Source organism: Microcaecilia unicolor, chromosome 1, assembly GCF_901765095.1.
Source record: "Microcaecilia unicolor chromosome 1, aMicUni1.1, whole genome shotgun sequence".
In the NCBI taxonomy this organism is placed as follows: Eukaryota; Metazoa; Chordata; class Amphibia; order Gymnophiona; family Siphonopidae; genus Microcaecilia; species Microcaecilia unicolor.
This window is the reverse complement of record NC_044031.1, coordinates 745,562,005-745,581,338: the sequence shown is the minus strand read 5'-3', so window position 1 is coordinate 745,581,338 and position 19,334 is coordinate 745,562,005. Positions and strand designations below refer to the sequence as shown.

The following is a 19,334-nucleotide window of genomic DNA, read 5'->3' as shown; positions in this document are numbered from 1 at the left end:
TTCAGAAGGCCACTAGATATGTCTGTCATTGAGAACCTCATGTTCAATCACTGGGGCAAGTGTGCCCAAGGATGCCTGTAAAATCCAAGATGGTGCTTTGATGAGAGACGTACCTGCTGGTGCTCTCTTCCTTGGTGTGTTGTGAGTTCCTTCGGGCTCCTTGAGAGCTGAAGTGCATAAGAGGAGAGGTACTCCCTGCCCCCCTCTTCAATACCCTCAATGAGACAAGCCACGGAGTGTTTTCGGGCGCCACTGGGCCCTACACTATGCTGGTTCCAGTCACAAAATGACTGCCAGGACCTCATGTGGCAGCCTTGGCAGCCTTTGTAAATGGAGCAACCGCACAGGGCAGGAATGAATAGGTTTCACCCTTGCCTGTGGCGGAAGCTTCGGGCAGCAGTTTTGGCGACTCCTCTGCAACCTGGAAGCAGCTATGCAGTGGGCGAGCGAATGGCTGGGGCTCTTCAGAATGGAGAGGTCGTCATTCTAAGGGGGCAAAACTGCAGCAGATGTGGCTCCTGCCTTGAAGGAGGAACAACTTTCTGCAGCAGAATCCTTGGAGAAGGAACTGTGAGTAATTTGACTCGAGTTATGAGCTAGGCTGTTTCCGATGAAAGTCGGGTAATAGTGAAACCTGCCATAGTGACATTGGAGTCATTGTGGGATATTATAAGCAATATGGAATCCTCTCTGTTGAATATTACTAGGCAAAATACTAAAGATAAAATAACTGTTTCAGATGCTGTGTTGTTTCAGGCACGGGCATCTAGCCAATTGACCCTGGAATTAGATTCTTTAAAATTTAGGACATAGACTCTGGAAAGTTTGGAAACAGTCTCTGTTAAGGAGAAGAATTTTGCCCTGTGGTGTATGGAGTATTTGGAGAATCAGACTAGAAGACTTAGTTTGAGACTGTTGAACTTCCATAGGTCTCCCCTTTTGCCTGAGGTTGAGATGTTTAAGAAGTATATGGTAGAAATATTACAATTGCCTCCAGATTCTTTGCTACCTATTACCAGGGCTCAGTATATTCCGGGCTCTGTGAGTTTCCTAGGGCCTGGTTATTCAGCCTATGAGGGAAGGTGATTTGAATTTAACCTCATTTTTTGAATCGTCTCTGGAAGTAATTACCTAAAGGACTACGTTGGTTGTGACTTTTGCTCTAGAGTCTAATCACAATACTGCACTTAAGCTTTCCTTTCGACATTTGGAAACGATGTTTATGGGTTCAGAAATTAGGGTATTTCCTGACTTATCGAGAGTGACACAGGTGAGACGCAAGGCAATCCTGGCACATAGGACTAGGGTTCAGGCTTTGGGAGCTAACTTTGTGTTGCGATTTCCTTGTATATGTTATATAGTATTTGATGGTAAATAATTCCAGTTTTTTGAACCTAAACAACTTGTAGATTTTCTGAATTCCAGAGAGGATGTTAATGTTGTAGTATAATCTCATATGTTCACTGTTAGGGGATGACTTGAGGTAATAGTATAGGTGTAGGAGAGATGAATCTTCTATATGTTATCTTTTCATTTTTCCCTTTTTCTTTATTTATTATTTTAGATCTAATTTTCCATACTAGTGGTCGAAGATTGAAATTTAGTAATTGATAGTGACCTGTTATCTATATGTATTATTGGGTTATTTCTTTATTCTGGTATTGAGAATTCTGATATTGCATAAAATGTAAAAATTGTAAAAAAAAATGAAATAGAGTGCCTAAGGATTGTGCCTGTGAGGCCTCTCCCCCCTACTAGGGAGACCTTTTGTAAGTGCTGGGGTTGCAGTCATTAGTGTGTGTGTGTGTGGGGGGGGGGGTTGGGGGTGAGTGTTTGTGCAGAACGGATGAGGGGGTAGATAAGTATTTTTAGAACTACCAAGCTCTTTGAGTAGCTCACAGTCAGAAAGAGAACACCTCTTGAAATATATGAGATTTAAATGAGCTTTGCATTTCATTTCAAGAAAAGAGGTGTTGATGCCCCTGTACAAGTCGTTGGTGAGGCCCCACCTGGAGTATTGTGTTCAGTTTTGGAGGCCGTATCTTGCTAAGGATGTAAAAAGAATTGAAGCGGTGCAAAGAAAAGCTACGAGGATGGTATGGGATTTGCGTTACAAGACGTATGAGGACCGGAACATGTGTACCCTGGAGAAAAGGAGGAACAGGGGTGATATGATACAGACGTTCAAATATTTGAAAGGTATTAATCCGCAAACGAATCTTTTCCGGAGATGGGAAGGCGGTAGAACGAGAGGACATGAAATGAGATTGAAGGGGGGCAGACTCAGGAAAGATGTCAGGAAGTATTTTTTCACAGAGAGGGTGGTGGATGCTTGGAATACCCTCCCGTGCGAGGTGGTGGAGATGAAAACGGTAACGGAATTCAAACGTGTGGGATAAACATAGAGGAATCCTGTGCAGAAGGAAGGGATCCTCAGGAGCTTAGCCTAGAATGGGTGGCAGAGCTGGTGGTTGGGAGGCGGGGCTAGTGCTGGGCAGACTTATATGGTCTGTTCCGGGGCTGGTGGTTGGGCGGTGGGGATAGTGCTGGGCAGACTTACACAGTCTGTGCCAGAGCTGGTGGTTGGGTGGTGGGGATAGTGCTGGGCAGACTTACACAGTCTGTGCCAGAGCTGGTGGTGGGAGGTGGGGTTGGTGGTTGGGAGGCGGGGATAGGGCTGGCCAGACTTATACGGTCAGTGCACTGAAGAGGACAGTACAAATAAAAAAGTAGCACATATGAATTTATCTTGGGCAGACTGGATGGACTGAGCAGGTCTTTTTCTGCTGTCATCTACTATGTTACTATGTTACTATTTAATGTGAATTGTGATTTTAAGAAAATCCTACATTCCATATAATTTTATTTATTTATGACATTTATATCCTGTGTTAGCCTGCGTAGAACTCAGGTTCAGTGTGGCTTACATAACAATTAGAAAAGCATGAACATGTTCAAAATATATTAACATAAAGTAAAATACATCAGATAATGTTAGACCAGTAAAACTTGAGTTAGGAGCAGATGTAATTAAATACTTAGGGCCCAACGCAGGCTTACCACTCGCTCTTCTGGGACTACCACTGGCCCAACTCGGCTGCCGGCGGTAATCCCTCCCTGAGCATGCACCATTTTGGGGGGAAAAAGAAAACTCCCGGAAATGGCTTGCGCAGCAGTAACCCGGTGGTAATCGGGCATTGCCGTGCACTGCCTGGCTACCGCCGGAGCCCTTATCGCCACCTCAGTGGGTAGCGATAAGGTCTTCCTGCTGCATGGCAGAGTTCTCTTACCGCATGGCCATGTGTGTCTGGGGTTTTTTACCCGCTGCGGTAAAAATGGCCCTGGCATGTGGGAAAAACGGCTCCCACCACTAGCGCAGGGCCCTTTTCCCCACAGGGGAAATCCCCTTAGCGATTTAAGCTAGATAACTGAATTATGGAGGGAAAGGTTAAGGGCTAGGATTAGCTGGGATAGCAGGAATAGTGGGAGGTGGAATGAGGTAAAAATTAATGCCATGAGTTTATTTGAGAAGAGTGCTTATTTCTTTAAAAGCTAGACTTCAGAATAACAATCATTGATGCATTTGATGGTTTTTAGGTAAGGAGTTCCAAATTTTAGTGCCTTGATATGAAAAGTGAGCAGTATGGATTATTTAATAGGTTACTTTCTTACAATTCAGGAAATGTAGGATAAGATATTCTCTAGATAATTTAGAGGCATTACGTGAGGGTAATTCGATGAGGTTGTTCACACATATTGGGGCTGAACCATACAAAAGTTTGTGAAAGAATGTATATACCTTGAATGATATTCTATCTTTTATCGGCAGCCACTACAAATTGTACTGAAGGGAGTTGCTTTGGTGAAGCATGGTAGTCTGAATATGAGTGTGCGGCAGTGTTTAGAGCAGTTTGTAATTTTTTGAGGAGATACCTTTTAAGTCCTGCGTAAATAGAGTTGCAGTAATCAAATTTTGTTAGGACTAGGGGTTGAACTAGGGTACAGAAGACTGATTTTGTGAAGAATGGTCTTAGTCTTCTTAATTTTCAGAATGAATTGAAGACACTTGAGACCACTTTGAAAATTTGGTTATCTAGAGTGAGTAGTTGGTCAATTGTGACTCCTAAAATTTTCTTAGTTGAGTCAAAGGGATGTGTGATGTTCTCAGTGGTAAATGATTTATGATTTATAGTGTGATGAGGATTAGTAACTATTAAGAATTTAGTTTTATTGGTGTTGAGTTTTAGTTTGAAGTTGGATGCCCAAGATTCCATTAGATACCTAATCTGATGATATAAGTAATTTCATTTATTTGTTTAGTTAATGGAATATAGATGGTAACATCGTCTGCATAAATGAATGTTGGGAGACCAATTTCTCTACTACAACTACTACAAATCATTTCTACAGTGCTACCAGTCGTACGCAGCGCTTCACAATTGAACATGAAGAAAGACAGCCAAAGTCTGGAGAGAAAGTGAAGGGGGAGTTGGAGGAGAAGGCACTTTGAGGAGAGAGTTTAGGGTGGCAAAGAGACATCGAGGGTTTGAACCAATAGAGTTAGTCAATTGGATATAATAATCCTGTTTGGCAAGTTGGAGAGCAGATTTGAAAGGAGGTCAGCAAGAATTTGAAGTGGATGAAGTCAGCATGGGCACGAGATTTAAGCCAGAGGCATTCAGCAGAATGGGCACAAGAGCGTAGGTAGCGGATAGTAGGGGTCAACCAAGGCTGGGGTTTGGTACATTTTACAGGACGAGACACGGGAGGAGCGAGAGTGTCCAGAGCAGATGACAGAATAGTATTATAGGAAGAGACAGCCTCATTGACGGACTTTGTTGATATAGCAGAAGAGAAAAGATTTGAGATACTGGAGGATAGGGTAGAAGGGTTAATAGCCTGTAGATTCCTAAATGTGTTGGTTAGAATAGGACGGGACAGAGGAGAAGGGTGTTTAAGTGTGAAAGTTCTCTCCAGTAAATTGCCTAATGGAATCAATATGATGTTAAATAGGATGGGGGACAATGGAGAGCCCTGGGGCACTCCATAAACGGGACCATGCTGATGAAATTGTACTTGATTTTCACTTGGTATGATCTAGACCTTAGGAAGCCTGAGAACCATTTTAACACAGCTCCACAGATTCCGTAATGGTCAAGGATGTTTAGAAGGATGTTATGATCAACAGTGTCAAAGGTACTGGATGTATCAAATTGGAGTATTAATATTACCAAAGCTAAGTTCTCATCTGAATTTAGCTAGGAGGGTGGTGAGAACAGTTTCAGTACTGTGAAAAGGTCTAAAACTGGATTGTGAGCTATGTAAAATGGAATGAAGTTGGAGATAGTCCATTAGTTGGTGCGCAACTAACCCCTCCATTACTTTCACCAATAATGGGATTGAAGCCATTGGTCTATAGTTGGAGACTATACTTAGTCTGGTTTGGGTATTCTTCGGTATGGCAGTCAAAATAATGTTACAAATATGAAACCAGTTTACCTAATGAGCAGATTATTTTACAATCACAGATGTTCCTAATATGTGTATACTTTAAAAAAACAAGACCTCAAAGCTTCCTGTTGAGATTATTCTATGTTGAGTATTTGCCCCTTTGTTTTATTTTTGGAGCATCTCAACTTTCTTTGGAGCAAGGTATTATCATTGGTCTTTTTTTTATCAATCAAGAGGGATAAACTCATTAGTTAAGCTGGTTTCATATTTGTAGCTTTGTCTTTTTACCAGCTTATTCCCTTGTTTTAGTTGAATTTGAGGAGTCAAAATAATGTTGCCATTTGAGGGGGGACTAGGCCCTGAGATAGCATTAAAGTTATGTTTGGTGCAAATTTACGAGTAAATTAGGGGCTGATTTGAGAAGGTAACTAGGGCAGTTATCAAGTAGGCATTGTGATTTAGCATATTTGTGAAAAGTGCATTTGACTTGATTAGTTGTAAATGGGTAGAAGGCTGACCAGGTTCTGCCTGCTTGGGAGCATAGTGGTGAAGGGTCTTATAGATTAAGAAAATGATCTATTGATGTTAGGGAGTTTGGATAGGATCTGGACAAAACCTTCAAGGGCCTGAAGGAGGCCAGGCCTTAACATCTCCTGGATGATTGGGGGGGGGGGGGGGGGGGCAGGTCTCAAGGCTTGCTTGGAGTTAGTTTTGCCCTAGAGATTTGACCACAGATATGCTGGGAGGAGGAGCTTCTTCCGAGATGGTTGTTTGCTGAGGCTTTCCACACCACACCGTTGTCCTTACTCCATGATGAATTGCTAATTTGATTTTACATTTGTTAATCTCTGAATTAACACTTTATATGGATTAATATGCAGAATAAGAGTATAAAGTTAAAAGTGAAGGTCTGGTCTAGATTTAGAAAGTGCTTTCTGCCTGAAAGAGGTCTTGCATGGAGTGGAGGAGTGGCCTAGTGGTTAGGGTGGTGGACTTTGGTCCTGGAGAACTGAGGAACTGAGTTTGATTCCCACTTCAGGCACAGGCAGCTCCTTGTGACTCTGGGCAAGTCACTTAACCCTCCATTGCCCCATGTAAGCCGCATTGAGCCTGCCATGAGTGGGAAAGCGCAGGGTACAAATGTAACAAAAATAAAATAGATACTATTGGAGATTCTACATGGAATGTTGCTACTATTGGAGATTCTACATGGAATGTTGCTATTCCACTAGCAGCATTCCATGTAGAAGGCTGCACAGGCTTCTATTTCTGTGAGTCTGACGTCCTGCACGTACGTGCAGGACGTCAGACGCACAGAAGCAGAAGCCTGCGCGGCCACATTGGTGATCTGCAAGGGCCAACTTCTACATGGAACGTTGCTAGTGGAGGCGTAGTCTAGTGGTTAGGGTGGTGGACTTTGGTCCTGAGGAACTGAGTTCGATTCCCACTTCAGACACAGGCAGCTCCTTGTGACTCTGGGCAAGTCACTTAACCCTCCATTGCCCCAGGTAAGCCGCATTGAGCCTGCCATGAGTGGGAAAGCGCAGGGTACAAATGTAACAAAAAAAAATCAACTATATAAATTCTGAAGCATAATTATGCAGCTTTAATCCTTGAGTATTCTTATCCATTATTATACTTTTTCCAGAATAGAGTCATAATCTGTATGTAAAGATAACCCATTAACTTTCATAAGAATGAGTTAATTTGCTCAGGTACTGAAGAACCTGAAACCGATAGCTCAGCTGTTGACTATTCAGAATATTATTATGGAGTTACTCTTTCAAAGATACATGACAGAGGTAGAAATTAAGCCTGTTCATTTTATCCTTTTTCTCCATTTTCTCCTGGTCTCCTGTCAAAAACTGATTTAAAAAAAATCATAATCTGTGGGCTTTTCGATATCCTGCATACCCCGCTCACCGTTTTGAGTCCATTTCTAAATGTAAATCTCCGTAGCCTTGTTAATTTAGCTATGTTTTTGATAATAAATACATGACCTGTAGCCTCTGACTTGCCTTGTCTTTTGTCTCTTGACCAGAATGTCCACCCCGTGTACAAGGGATCTCAAGTATCTCAGTGCTGAGCGTGTCTAGTTGTGCTGTGTAAATAAGCAGTGCTAATAATGTATTATTTGTTTGTTGCAGACCACTCTGATATTTGATGTGACATACAGCACATGTTTGCAAGGGTAGAGGAGGTGTTATAAGAGCCTTGAAAAAGCCTCTTGCACTTAACGGTAAGATTTAAAAAAAATATATTTATATTTATTGCTGTGTTATTTGATGATTTTAGACAATATTTGCTCACAATAATAAGGCTTGTTTGCTGCAGGGACCATTTATTGTATTGCCAATCGGTAGTGGCAGAGCTGGAAAAGTACCAGCTCTGGGTTGCCCAGATGCCTGAACTATGGAGCTTGCCACTGCCTCGGACCTAAGAGCAGGAGGAGGACTGGTCCCCCTGTCCCCAAGGCTGATGTGAGGGAGAAAAAAAAGAGGAGAAATCTGGAGGAAGGAGAAATAAAAGAAAACAAAGGTCAAAAAGAGTTGAAAATGAATCAAAAATGGAGGAATAAAAGTAAATTGCGAAGGAAATGGGAACATTCCTTTTGGTTCCTAAGAATTGTAGCTGGTGCTTAAGTCCTACCCCATCCCCCATTTCAGTAGCGGTAGATTTACTTGTCTCCAATTGTGTTTAGCAAGAGGTTATGAAATATAAAATGCATTGTACAATTTTAGCGCATTGCTGTGTGTTCTTAATCACACATTTAGAGTTTTTTTTTTTCCAGTGGAGCCTCGATTAGGAAGTGCAAAATTCCTTTTTATGGGTTTGGAAGTGGTGTTTATGATGGGAAAAGCTACGAGAATGGTATGGGATTTGCGTAACAAGACGTATGAGGAGAGACTTGCTGACCTGAACATGTATACCCTGGAGGAAAGGAGAAACAGGGGTGATATGATACAGACGTTCAAATATCTGAAAGGTATTAATCCGGAAACGAACCTTTTCCGGAGATACGAAGGCGGTAGAACGAGAGGACATGAAATGAGATTGAAGGGGGGCAGACTCAAGAAAAATGTCAGGAAGCATTTCTTCACGGAGAGAGTGGTGGATGCTTGGAATGCCCTCCCGCGGGATGTGGTGGAGATGAAAACGGTAACGGAATTCAAACATGCGTGGGATAAACATAAAGGAATCCTGTTCAGAAGGAATGGATCCTCAGGAGCTTAACCGAGATGGGATAGCAGAGCCGGTAGTGGGAGGCGGGGCTGGAGGTTGGGAGGCGGGGATAGTGCTGGGCAGACTTATACGGTCTGTGCCAGAGCCGGAGGTGGGACTGGAGGTTGGGAGGCAGGGATAGTGCTGGGCAGACTTATACGGTCTGTGCCAGAGCCGGTGGTGGGAGGCGGGGATAGTGCTGGGCAGACTTATACGGTCTGTGCCAGAGCCGGTGGTGGGAGGCGGGGATAGTGCTGGGCAGACTTATACGGTCTGTGCCCTGAAGAGCATAGGTAGAAATCAAAGTAGGGTATACACAAAAAGTAGCACACATGAGTTGTCTTGTTGGGCAGACTGGATGGACCGTGCAGGTCTTTTTCTGCCGTCATCTCCTATGTCTTTTTCAAACGATTAATGCAGTTAACTCCATTATGAGAGTCTCACCCTTCAGTTGCTGTTTCATTGTACTAGAGCAGGTTTTACTAGAATAAAGTTGTTTTCATTTGCAAACTTGTAAAATTTGCATCTGCACTTTATAGGTGCAGGGCATATGATTTATTTGACAGATGGGGTGATGAGTATGAGATGTTTTGTGTGTTGTGCATTTCATCCAAAATGGTTAGCCATAAAATACCAAAATGTAATGATCCATGATGTAAGATGCTGCTAACATTTGAATTCACATAGATCAGGGCATGGGATATTGTGATGCATATTTTGCCTATAAATCTGTGAGCCTGGGTGTTTAAAGTACAGAGCTAATGACCAGAAAAATCAAATTTCCTGTACTCTGTAGTCTCCTGTAGCACCAGTTGAAATATGTACAGCAGCCTTCATTCAAACAGGGTTCCAATTTTGCTTTGCAATTGTGTTTCCTGTGGTTTCTGTGGATGAATGCTCTTTGCAATTAATTTTGCTGTCTGCTCTCCCTGACTTTCTAAAACTAGAAAGGGCACAGTGGCATCACTTGCATTTTCCAGAGAAGAATAGCAGTGACAGACTGATCCTGTGGAAGCTTTGGAATACTTTTTATGTTTGTTGCCACTTGGCAGTGTCAGGAGAAGGATGATACACTGGTTTGAGTCATTCTACACTGCATAGTGCAAATAGTTGCTTTTTTGACTTTTCCATAGCAAAAACTCAGAACAAAAAAAAATCACTCTTTAAAGTCCACAAGTAAAAGTGTATCTGTATATATAAAGCAGACGCGTGTGTTTGTTTGTCCGTGTCCAAACTCCTCCGGCCTCCGAAGAGCTACGGCCACCAAACTCGGCATGAAGACTCTACCTGCCGTTGCCGAGGTTATTGTGTAGTTTGAAGCGATTCGATTCACGGGGGCACTCGGGAGGGGGGACCAATACCGCCATCCATCAAATGAATAGGCTGCAGGTCAGAAAGTTCTTTCTTGCTGTTGCCAAGCCACAAACTGCTTGGCACAGGGTGAGGCTCAGAGACTGTGGGGAGAAACACGGGCAACAGCTATGCAGTTTCCCTCTGTCATTCTCTAATACCCTCTTCCCTAACAATTTCAGTAGAAGGGGGTTCAGAGACTTCTGGGAACTGGGTAGAGAGAAAGTATTGGGTATTGAGGTCAGGCTGGGAAGTGTGTGTCTGTGAATGAATTCACTACCCCACCAGGGGAATGCTCCTTGAAAAGGGCAGGAAACTGAATTTCAATATGCCATTGAAAAGAAGGCTGTGTTTTTATAGGAAAATGGTGAAAGCCAAACGACTTGCATTTGCTAGATTGAAAGAAACATCTAATCAAGAAATCAACCTAAACAAATTAATTGAAAAAGAAAAGTTAGTGCTAGGTAGGGATCCAGTCTCCACACTTCCTGATTTAAGGGCGTATTAAACTCAGTGTCAGTCACCCTTTCTCACACACCCCTCAGCAAAACACCCCAGTCACACTCAGCCATTCTCACACATCCCCACTCACCCATTCTAATTCAGCTCTCAGCAAAACTGAGCAAACTGAGTTCTCCCACCCAGTCGCTCCTGCCTGCTTGTGATCCCCTTGTCGGGGGCAGTCAAGGCAGCCCAGGTTCAAGGCACCCTCGACTGATTGTTGGCTCATCAGGCCATTATTCCCTTCCCACCTGTCAAGCAAGGATGGGAGCATTTCGTGGTGCTGAAGAAAGAGGACTCGGTGCATCCAGTTTTGGGTATCAAGGGGGTGAATTGATTTCTCAGGGTCCCTCACTTTTAGACGGCGCCTCCAGGTGGGTGGGGGATTTTCTTACAGCACTTGATCTCAAGGAGTCATTTCTCCATGTACCTATCTGGCCTCCTCATCAGCAGTTCCTGCAGTTTGCGATCTTGGGCCGCCATTTTCAGTTCAGGGCCGTGCCCTTCGGCTTGACCATAATACTGCAAACCGTTTTCCAAGGTCCTGGTTGTGGTGGTGACATTTCTGCATCAACAGGGATACAAGTACTCCCATATCTGGACTGATAAGGGTGTCATTCTACCAGGATGGAGTGACGGCAGCGAACAAAGTCATCGCTCTTCTTCAGTCCTTGGGCTGGGTAGTCGATTTAGACATGAGTCAGCCTGGTACCCTCTCAGTGACTGGAATATCTGGTGGTCCTGTTTGACATGCAACAGGAGTGGGTGTTTGACGGATGTCAGAAAGGAGAAGCTTGTGAGCCAGATTCGATTTCTTCTCTGGTGCGGTCGCCCGTGTGCCTGGGACTATGTGGAAGTGCTGGGATCTATGGCCGTGGAGTGGTGCCTTGGGTGCAAGCACAGGTGCACAGTTGCAGCAGTCTTTAATGGCATGATGGTCTTCAGTATCAGAGGACTATGCGATTCGCCTGCCTTGGACGGCAAAGGCCAGAATGGTTGACACCATGGCATCTGGAAGCAGTTTACAAGCACAGCGTATGCTCGAGTATGGCGCATGTTAGAGAATTGGTGCTTAGAGCAGGGAGTGGACTCTTTTTCAGCTTCAGAGGGGTGCATTTTGGCTTTTCTGCAAGAGGGAGTCCGCAAGGGTTTGACCTCGGGCTCTCTGAATATGCAAGTGGCGGTGCTGGCTTGTTTTAATGGCTAGTTGCAGCATTTGTCATTGGTAGACCATCCTGATGTAGTGTGTTTTTGAAGGGTGGGGCAGCTGTGCCCCCCCCCCCCCCCCGTTTCGGGCCTCTTCTCCGGAATAGAATCGTAACGTTGTTCTTAGAGCAGTACAGGAGCCTCCATTCGAACAGCTCCATAAAGCTTCGGTGAAGGATATCACCTTGAAGACGGTGTTCTGGTGCGATCACATTGGCACAGAGGGTGTCGGAGTTGCAGGCTCTTTCCTGCTGGGACCTGTTTCTCCATTTTACTGAAGTGGGGGTCTCCCTCAAAATAGTGCTGCCATTCTTGCCAAAGGTGGTATCAGCCTTTCATGTGAATCAGTCGGTGGACCTTCCGTCCTTCTGGATGGAGGACATGGGTCCACAGTTAGCTTCTTTATGGCTGTTGGATGTGCGCTGGGTACTCCTGTTGTATCTGGAGGTCACCAATGACTCCAGAAGATCAGAAAGATTATTTTTTCTGTTCGGCAAACAAATTGGGCCTGATGGCCTCGAAGACTTCAATAGCGTGTTGGCTCAAGGAGACAGTGGTGGCGGCACATGTGTTGGCTGACAAGCAGCCTCCGCCAGTGGTCAGGCCTATTCGACATGGCGACTTCATGGTTGGAGGCCTTGTTGGTCACATCGGTGGAATCTGCCAGGCGGTGACGTGGGCTTCATTACATACCTTCCATAGACACTATGGGGTGGATGTGGTGACGTGAGAGGAAGTTGCCTTCAGCACTGTGGTTCTAAGAGCAGCCGGGCCAGATACCCACCCAACATAGAGGATGCTTGGGAACACCTCACTTGTCCTGGAATAGTGGGAAGATATGTAATGGAAGGAGAAATGAGGTCTTATCTGATAATTTTCTTTCCATTACTTCTTCACACTATTCAAGGAGCCTTTCTCTTATTTGTGGTGACCGTGCTATGGGTCAGCTTGATTTGGCGAGGCTGGTGTCTGCTTAGCTTGGTCACCTTTCAGTGCCTGCGAGTCTGATCCAGAGGGTGGCGCTGTTGATGGGCTCCTTGGGGGTCAATCCGGTAGGCAACTGACTCCCGGGGTTATTGATGGTGTTTTTTTGTTTGTTTGTTTTTGTGTTGTCCCACAGGCTCTGGGGGGTTCGGTTCTCCTGCTTGTGTACTTGCTGAAGGGCTGAGCTGGGGCTGGTTGTATATAGGCTGTAGCTCAGCTCTGGATTCTCTATCTCCACCTGCTAATTGATGGACACGACTATCCCACTCATCCTGGAATAGTGTGAAGAACTAATAGAAAGAAAATTATCAAGTAAGACCTAATTTCTCCTTTGAATATAGCAATTTGGTCATTTTGGCAAAAGTCTATCAGCTGCTTATTGGATGTTTTTCTGTTTTGAAAATGAGCTCCTTAATAGAAGAATCTTTTTCTCTCTTTTTTTAAATCCTATGCACACATGGATTTCAGAAGAGATTGACTGATTTTAATGATTAAGTTCTGCCATAAAAGGAAAATATTCATGCAGCTCACACACAAGGATTTGTGATCAAGTGGCCATTGTTGAAAACTACTGCCAGTGGCGTCGCGAGGGCAGCTGACACCCGGGGTGGGTCGCCGCTGCGCACCCCCCCCCCCCCGGGTGCAGCGTGACGCACCCTCCATAGCGTAACCCCCTCCCCCCGCGAGAACATACCTGGCGGGCGGGAAGGCCAATCCGCCGAGTGCACGCCGCTGGGGGGTGTCGGTGCCTCGCTGGTTCCTTGCTCTCTCTGCCCCGGAACAGGAAGTAACCTGTTCCGGGGCAGAGAGAGCAAGGAACCAGCGAGGCGCCGACACCCCCCAGCGGCATGCACCCGGGGCGGACCGCCCCACCGCCCCCCCCCCTTCCTACGCCACTGACTACTGCTTTATAGCTTGTATGTGTATATATGTGTATATATCTATATCTATAAGAGAATGAATAAATTGCAAAACCGTAAATAACATGCAAAGGGAGTATGAGGAATCGGGCAGAAAGGTAGCACTTCTCTAAATTGGGGGAACTAACCTCAAGCTTGTAGTGTATTCTGCAGAATTACTGTACAAATTAAGTCAGCCTTAACTTTTGCAAATGTTTTACTCTCTCCTGTATACAGTAGCTGCCCTTGAATACAACTAAAAATGTCACCCATTTGACCTATAGCATGTATATCGGAAAATGTGATTTGTCAAGAAAAGTACCGAAAGCCACTCTTGCCTCTTCCTAAACCTTTTTAAGCAAATGTTATCTCAGAAGAGGGGGATTATGGCAAGAGGATGAGATCAGCTGTTATAATTAGAGCAGCTGATTATCTTTGTACTTTATCCTTTCAGAGTTTACTGGGAAGAGTTCTATTTATTTTAGGCCCAGCTCATGCTCTATGAAGTGGTGAGTGGAGGTCTGGCTCTTCACACATTTTCACAGTGAGGGCAAACATTTCTCTTGAGAGACAGAGCACCCATTTTTTTTGTGTTGTGAAAGGGATGTGAAGGAGGGGGAATGGCTGGGATTAGGTTTATTTGCTACTTTTTCTTCTGTGCTTTTCAGTGGCCTGTTTAGGAATTGAGTAAAAAAAAAAGCAGATCAATCAAAGAAAGTAGTTTATTGAATGACAACCAAATAAACAAATCTGATTTGGGCTGATTTGTTTATTTGGTTGTCATTCAATAAACTATTTTCTTTGATTGATCTGCTTTTTTTTGTCCTTCCATGTTGGAGTTTGCAGATCCTTTGCCTTGCTGTTTTCTAGGAATTGAGTAATGCACAAAACACAGTCCTCTAAAAAGTTAGGTTTGTCACCTGTTGCTTTTAAGGTGCAGGCAAGCATGAATGTTTTTCTCTTAAGTGATATTTGCACTTTGTAGCTGAGAGCATTATTCCTATGCTGTCCTGGATGATGCAGTGTGTCATTCTTTAAAAGCCTTCAGTAGTGGTTGTTTTTTTAAGTCAAAGAAAATTTAGAATTGAGCTTACAGCTGATCTCTTAACTGTTGCATACTGGAAAGCTGACTTATTAGTTACTGATTTGCATAGCTGTGCTTTAGAACATCAAAACTTCTTAGGATGGAAACGGCAAACGCTATATATTGTTTTAATTTCTGAATGTATTGTGAGCAAGTGGGAAGGACAAATCGCTTGAAAAAAATGCCATCCTAGTTTTAGGGCAGTAGTTGAACCGTCAAGGAGATTTTTTTTCGTCTTTTCTGTGTGGTCTTAGGCAGTTTTCAAAGCTAGGTACTGAGCTAAAAAAAAAAAAAAAAAAGTTTACTCAAAGGAACTGGTCTGCCTGAAAATAAACTGCCTTTGTCTGGCAGTGAAAGATGAGTAAAACCTTTCAGTACCTCTCTTGAAAATGAGCAGGGAGGGCGCATGGCGTATGGGCCTGGAACAGACTTCCCGAGCCCATACGCCATGCGCCCTCCCTGCCCGTTTTCAAGTCCTTACTCAAAGCCCATCTCTTCTCCCTTGCTTTTGGCGCCTAACCACCTTCCCCATTCATGATACCTACACTGACTACATAGTTTGTAACCTTTAGATTGTAAGCTCTCTTGAGCAGGGACTGTCCTTTCCCATGTTAAAACTTGTACAGCGCTGCGTAACCCTGGCAGCGCTATAGAAATGCTAAGTAGTAGTAGTCTTGGAATATATCATAACTGGCTATCACTCTTGGATCACTCTGCTTTCTTGAGTTGTAACACGCTAAGGAGCACCTTCCTACTGTACCTGTATGTAATATATGAACTGTTTTGGTTGTACCACAGAAAGACTGTATATGAAGAATCTCATAAGCATTCACGCTTTTTTTCATTTATCCCAAGGTTGGATTAGGAACTGAGAAAATGATGGTATTTAGCCCGCTCAGTTTGCCTGTCCATATGAATTACTAAGCCTTACATTCCCTCTCCTCTAGATATCCTCTGTGCTTGTCCCCCCATGCTTTCTTGAATTCAGTTATAGAAACCTAGAAAATGGATTAGTGCCTGAGTCCTTCAGCTGTCAGGCTTTCAGTCACCTATTGGGAGGCAGAAAAGAAGAAGAAAAATACTCTTAATTCTGTAACATCACAACTGCTCTCCTGTTTTTCTGTGAAAGGGCAGACAGAAACAAAAGAACCAATCTCCACACAATGAAACCATAGAACATAGTAACATACATAGTAACATAGTAGATGACGGCAGAAAAAGACCTGCATGGTCCATCCAGTCTGCCCAACAAGATAAACTCATATGTGTATACCTTACCTTGATTTGTACCTGCCTTTTTCAGGGCACAGACTGTACAAGTCTGCCCAGCAGTATTTCCCGCCTCCCAACCACCAGTCCCGCCTCCCATCTTCGGCTCTGGCACAGACCGTATAAGTTTGCCCTCCACTATCCTCGCCTCCCAACTACCAACCTCTCTTCCCCCACCTGCTCCGCCACCCAATTTCGGCTAAGCTTCTGAGGATCCATTCCTATTGCACAGGATTCCTTTATGCACATCCCACGCATGTTTGAATTCCGTTACCGTTTTCATCTCCACCACCTCCCGCGGGAGGGCATTCCAAGCATCCACCACCCTCTCCGTGAAAAAATACTTCCTGACATCTTTTTTTGAGTCTGCCCCCCTTCAATCTCATTTCATGTCCTCTCGTTCTACCGCCTTCTCATCTCCGGAAAAGATTTTTTTGCGGATTAATACCGTTCAAGTATTTGAACGTCTGTATCATATCACCCCTGTTCCTCCTTTCCTCCAGGGTATACATGTTCAGGTCAGCAAATCTCTGCTCATACGTCTTGGAACGCAAATCCCATACCATTCTCGTAGCTTTTCTTTGCACCGCTTCCATTTTTTTAACATCCTTCGCAAGGTACGGCCTCCAAAACTGAACACAATACTCCAGGTGGGGCCTCACCAATGACTTGTACAGGGGCATCAACACTTCCTTTCTTCTGCTGATCACACCTCTCTCTATACAGCCTAGCAACCTTCTCACTACGGCCACCGCCTTGTCACACTGTTTCGTCGCCTTCAGATCCTCGGATACTATCACCCCAAGATCCCTCTCCCCCTCAGTACCTATCAGACTCTCCCCGCCTAACACATAAGTCTCTTGGGGGTTTCTACTCCCTAAATGCATCACTTTGCATTTCTTCGCATTGAATTTTAATTGCCAAACCCTAGACCATTCTTCTAGCTTCCTCAGATCCCTTTTCATGCTTTCCACTCCCTCCTGGGTGTCCACTCTGTTGCAAATCTTAGTATCATCCGCAAATAGGCAAACTTTACCTTCTAACCCTTCGGCAATGTCACTCACAAATATATTGAACAGAATCGGCCCCAGCACCGATCCCTGAGGCACTCCACTACTCACCTTTCCCTCCTCCGAGCGAACTCCAATTACCACCACCCTCTGTCGTCTGTCCGTCAACCAGTTCCTAATCCAGTTCACCACTTTGGGACCTATCTTCAGCCCATCTGGTTTATTTAAGAGCCTCCTGTGGGGAACCGTGTCAAAAGCATTGCTAACATCTAAGTAGATTACGTCTATAGCACGTCGATGATTCAGTTCTCCAGTTACCCAATCAAAGAATTCAGTGAGATTCGTTTGGCACGATTTCCCTCTGGTAAAACCATGTTGTCTTGGACCTTGCAACTTATTGGCTTCTAGGAAATTCACTATCCTTTCCTTCAGCATGGCTTCCATTACTTTTCTAAGCGGTTATTGGAAAAGTAATGGAAGCCATGCTGAAGGAAAGGATAGTGAATTTCCTAGAAGCCAATAAGTTGCAAGATCCAAGACAACATGGTTTTACCAGAGGGAAATCATGCCAAACGAATCTCATTGAATTCTTTGGGTAACTGGAGAACTGAATCATCGACGTGCTATAGACGTAATCTACTTAGATTTTAGCAAAGCTTTTGACACTGTTCCCCACAGGAGGCTCTTAAATAAACTAGATTGGCTGAAGATGGGACCCAAAGTGGTGAACTGGATTAGGAACTGGTTGACGGACAGACGACAGAGGGTGGTGGTAAATGGAGTTCGCTCGGAGGAGGGAAAGGTGAGTAGTGGAGTGCCTCAGGGATCGGTGCTGGGGCCAATTCTGTTCAATATATTTGTGAGTGACATTGCCGAAGGGTTAGAAGGTAAAGTTTGCCTATTTGCGGATGATACTAAGATTTGCAACAGAGTGGACACCCGGGAGGGAGTGGAAAGCATGAAAAAAGATCTGAGGAAGCTAGAAGAATGGTCTAAGGTGTGGCAATTAAAATTCAATGCGAAGAAATGCAAAGTGATGCATTTAGGGAGTAGAAACCCACAAGAGACTTAGAGATGACCAGAAGTAATAAATAGTGTAAAGCTGGATTTATTCGATGTTTCCGAAACGGGCCATGTTTCAGCTTGTAAGGCCTGTCTAAAAAATTAAAACAATCAGAAATACCATAACAGAATATTTAAAAACAAACATGTTAAATTAATAAGCCCGTGAATATGAAGCTAAAAAATTAAATCATACAAGTTTATTGATGTGCCTAATAAAATGCAAAAAGGTATTGGATGGTGAGTATTAAAACATAAATAGTTATACAATATAATACACAATAAATGAGCATTTATACCAAATCAATAGGTCCATATTTAAAACATAAAAAGGGTACAAATGCACATAGGAAACAGTAACAGTACATACCTGCATACATATTATAGCATACAAAAACATTTTAAGAACTTTATAGGTCACAATCTGCCCTATAGTAATATAAAAATGTGATCAACAGAAATGTAAATAATGAAATGCATTAGAGCTGAAACAGTGAAAAGGATTGAGAAGGTGTTAGAGCGTGGGATTAGACACCATGCAGCAAAAGGAAGGAGTCAACTGCAGAAATCCTCAAAAGCTATGCCTGCATACGATGGCCTGGGCCAAATGCATCTTTCAGAAAGAAACACTAGGGCACTTAGACTTATAATGTTCCATAGGTTACTATGCAACTTTGTAAGTCTAAGGGCCCTGTTTACTAAGCCGCGTTATAGGCATGTTAGTGCTTTTAACGTGCATTAACTGTGTATGCATGTTAACCGTGTACCTGACTACAATATCACTATAGGCGCCTACATAGTGCGCTCGATAATTGTACGCGCTTTAAAAATGTTAACATGTCTTAGCAAACAGGGCCCTTTAGTGCTTTGAAAATACGCCTCTTAGCGACCCTGGAATCACATTATGCTAAAAGATAACATCCATGATGGCCGAGCCATTGCTGGTTATCACATTGAAACCAGCATCCCCAGCACCATAGGGGCCACGCCCGATAGCCATGCAGTAACAGCCACGGGTGGGTATCTTTACTGCAGGATCCCAAGCCGGATTGTGTGTTTCTTTACTGCAGGTTCCCAAGCCTGATTGTGTGTTTCTTTACTGTAGGTTCCCAAACCTGCCTTCTTTAGTTACTTCACTGCAGGTTCCCAAGCCTGCCTTCTTCACTTACTTCATCATTCTGAAAGCATCATTGATCTGCAAGAGAACGGTTTCAGGGAAACTATATTGCCGACCAGATGATGTCACTGATGGAGCTGGAATAACAGCAATGATAAGTTGTGTTCTGGGATCCAGCA

General features: G+C 43.9%; 1 protein-coding gene across 1 annotated transcript in view; it reads left to right on the top strand.

Moving 5' to 3' along the window:
• The window catches only part of AKAP13 (A-kinase anchoring protein 13), a 642,893-nt gene that overhangs the window by 90,940 nt on the left and 532,619 nt on the right, over positions 1-19,334 (top strand). The window contains exon 2 of the mRNA XM_030189716.1: positions 7,599-7,690. The gene's annotated coding sequence lies outside the window, so the exon portion shown is untranslated. The remainder of the gene's footprint in view (positions 1-7,598; positions 7,691-19,334) is intronic.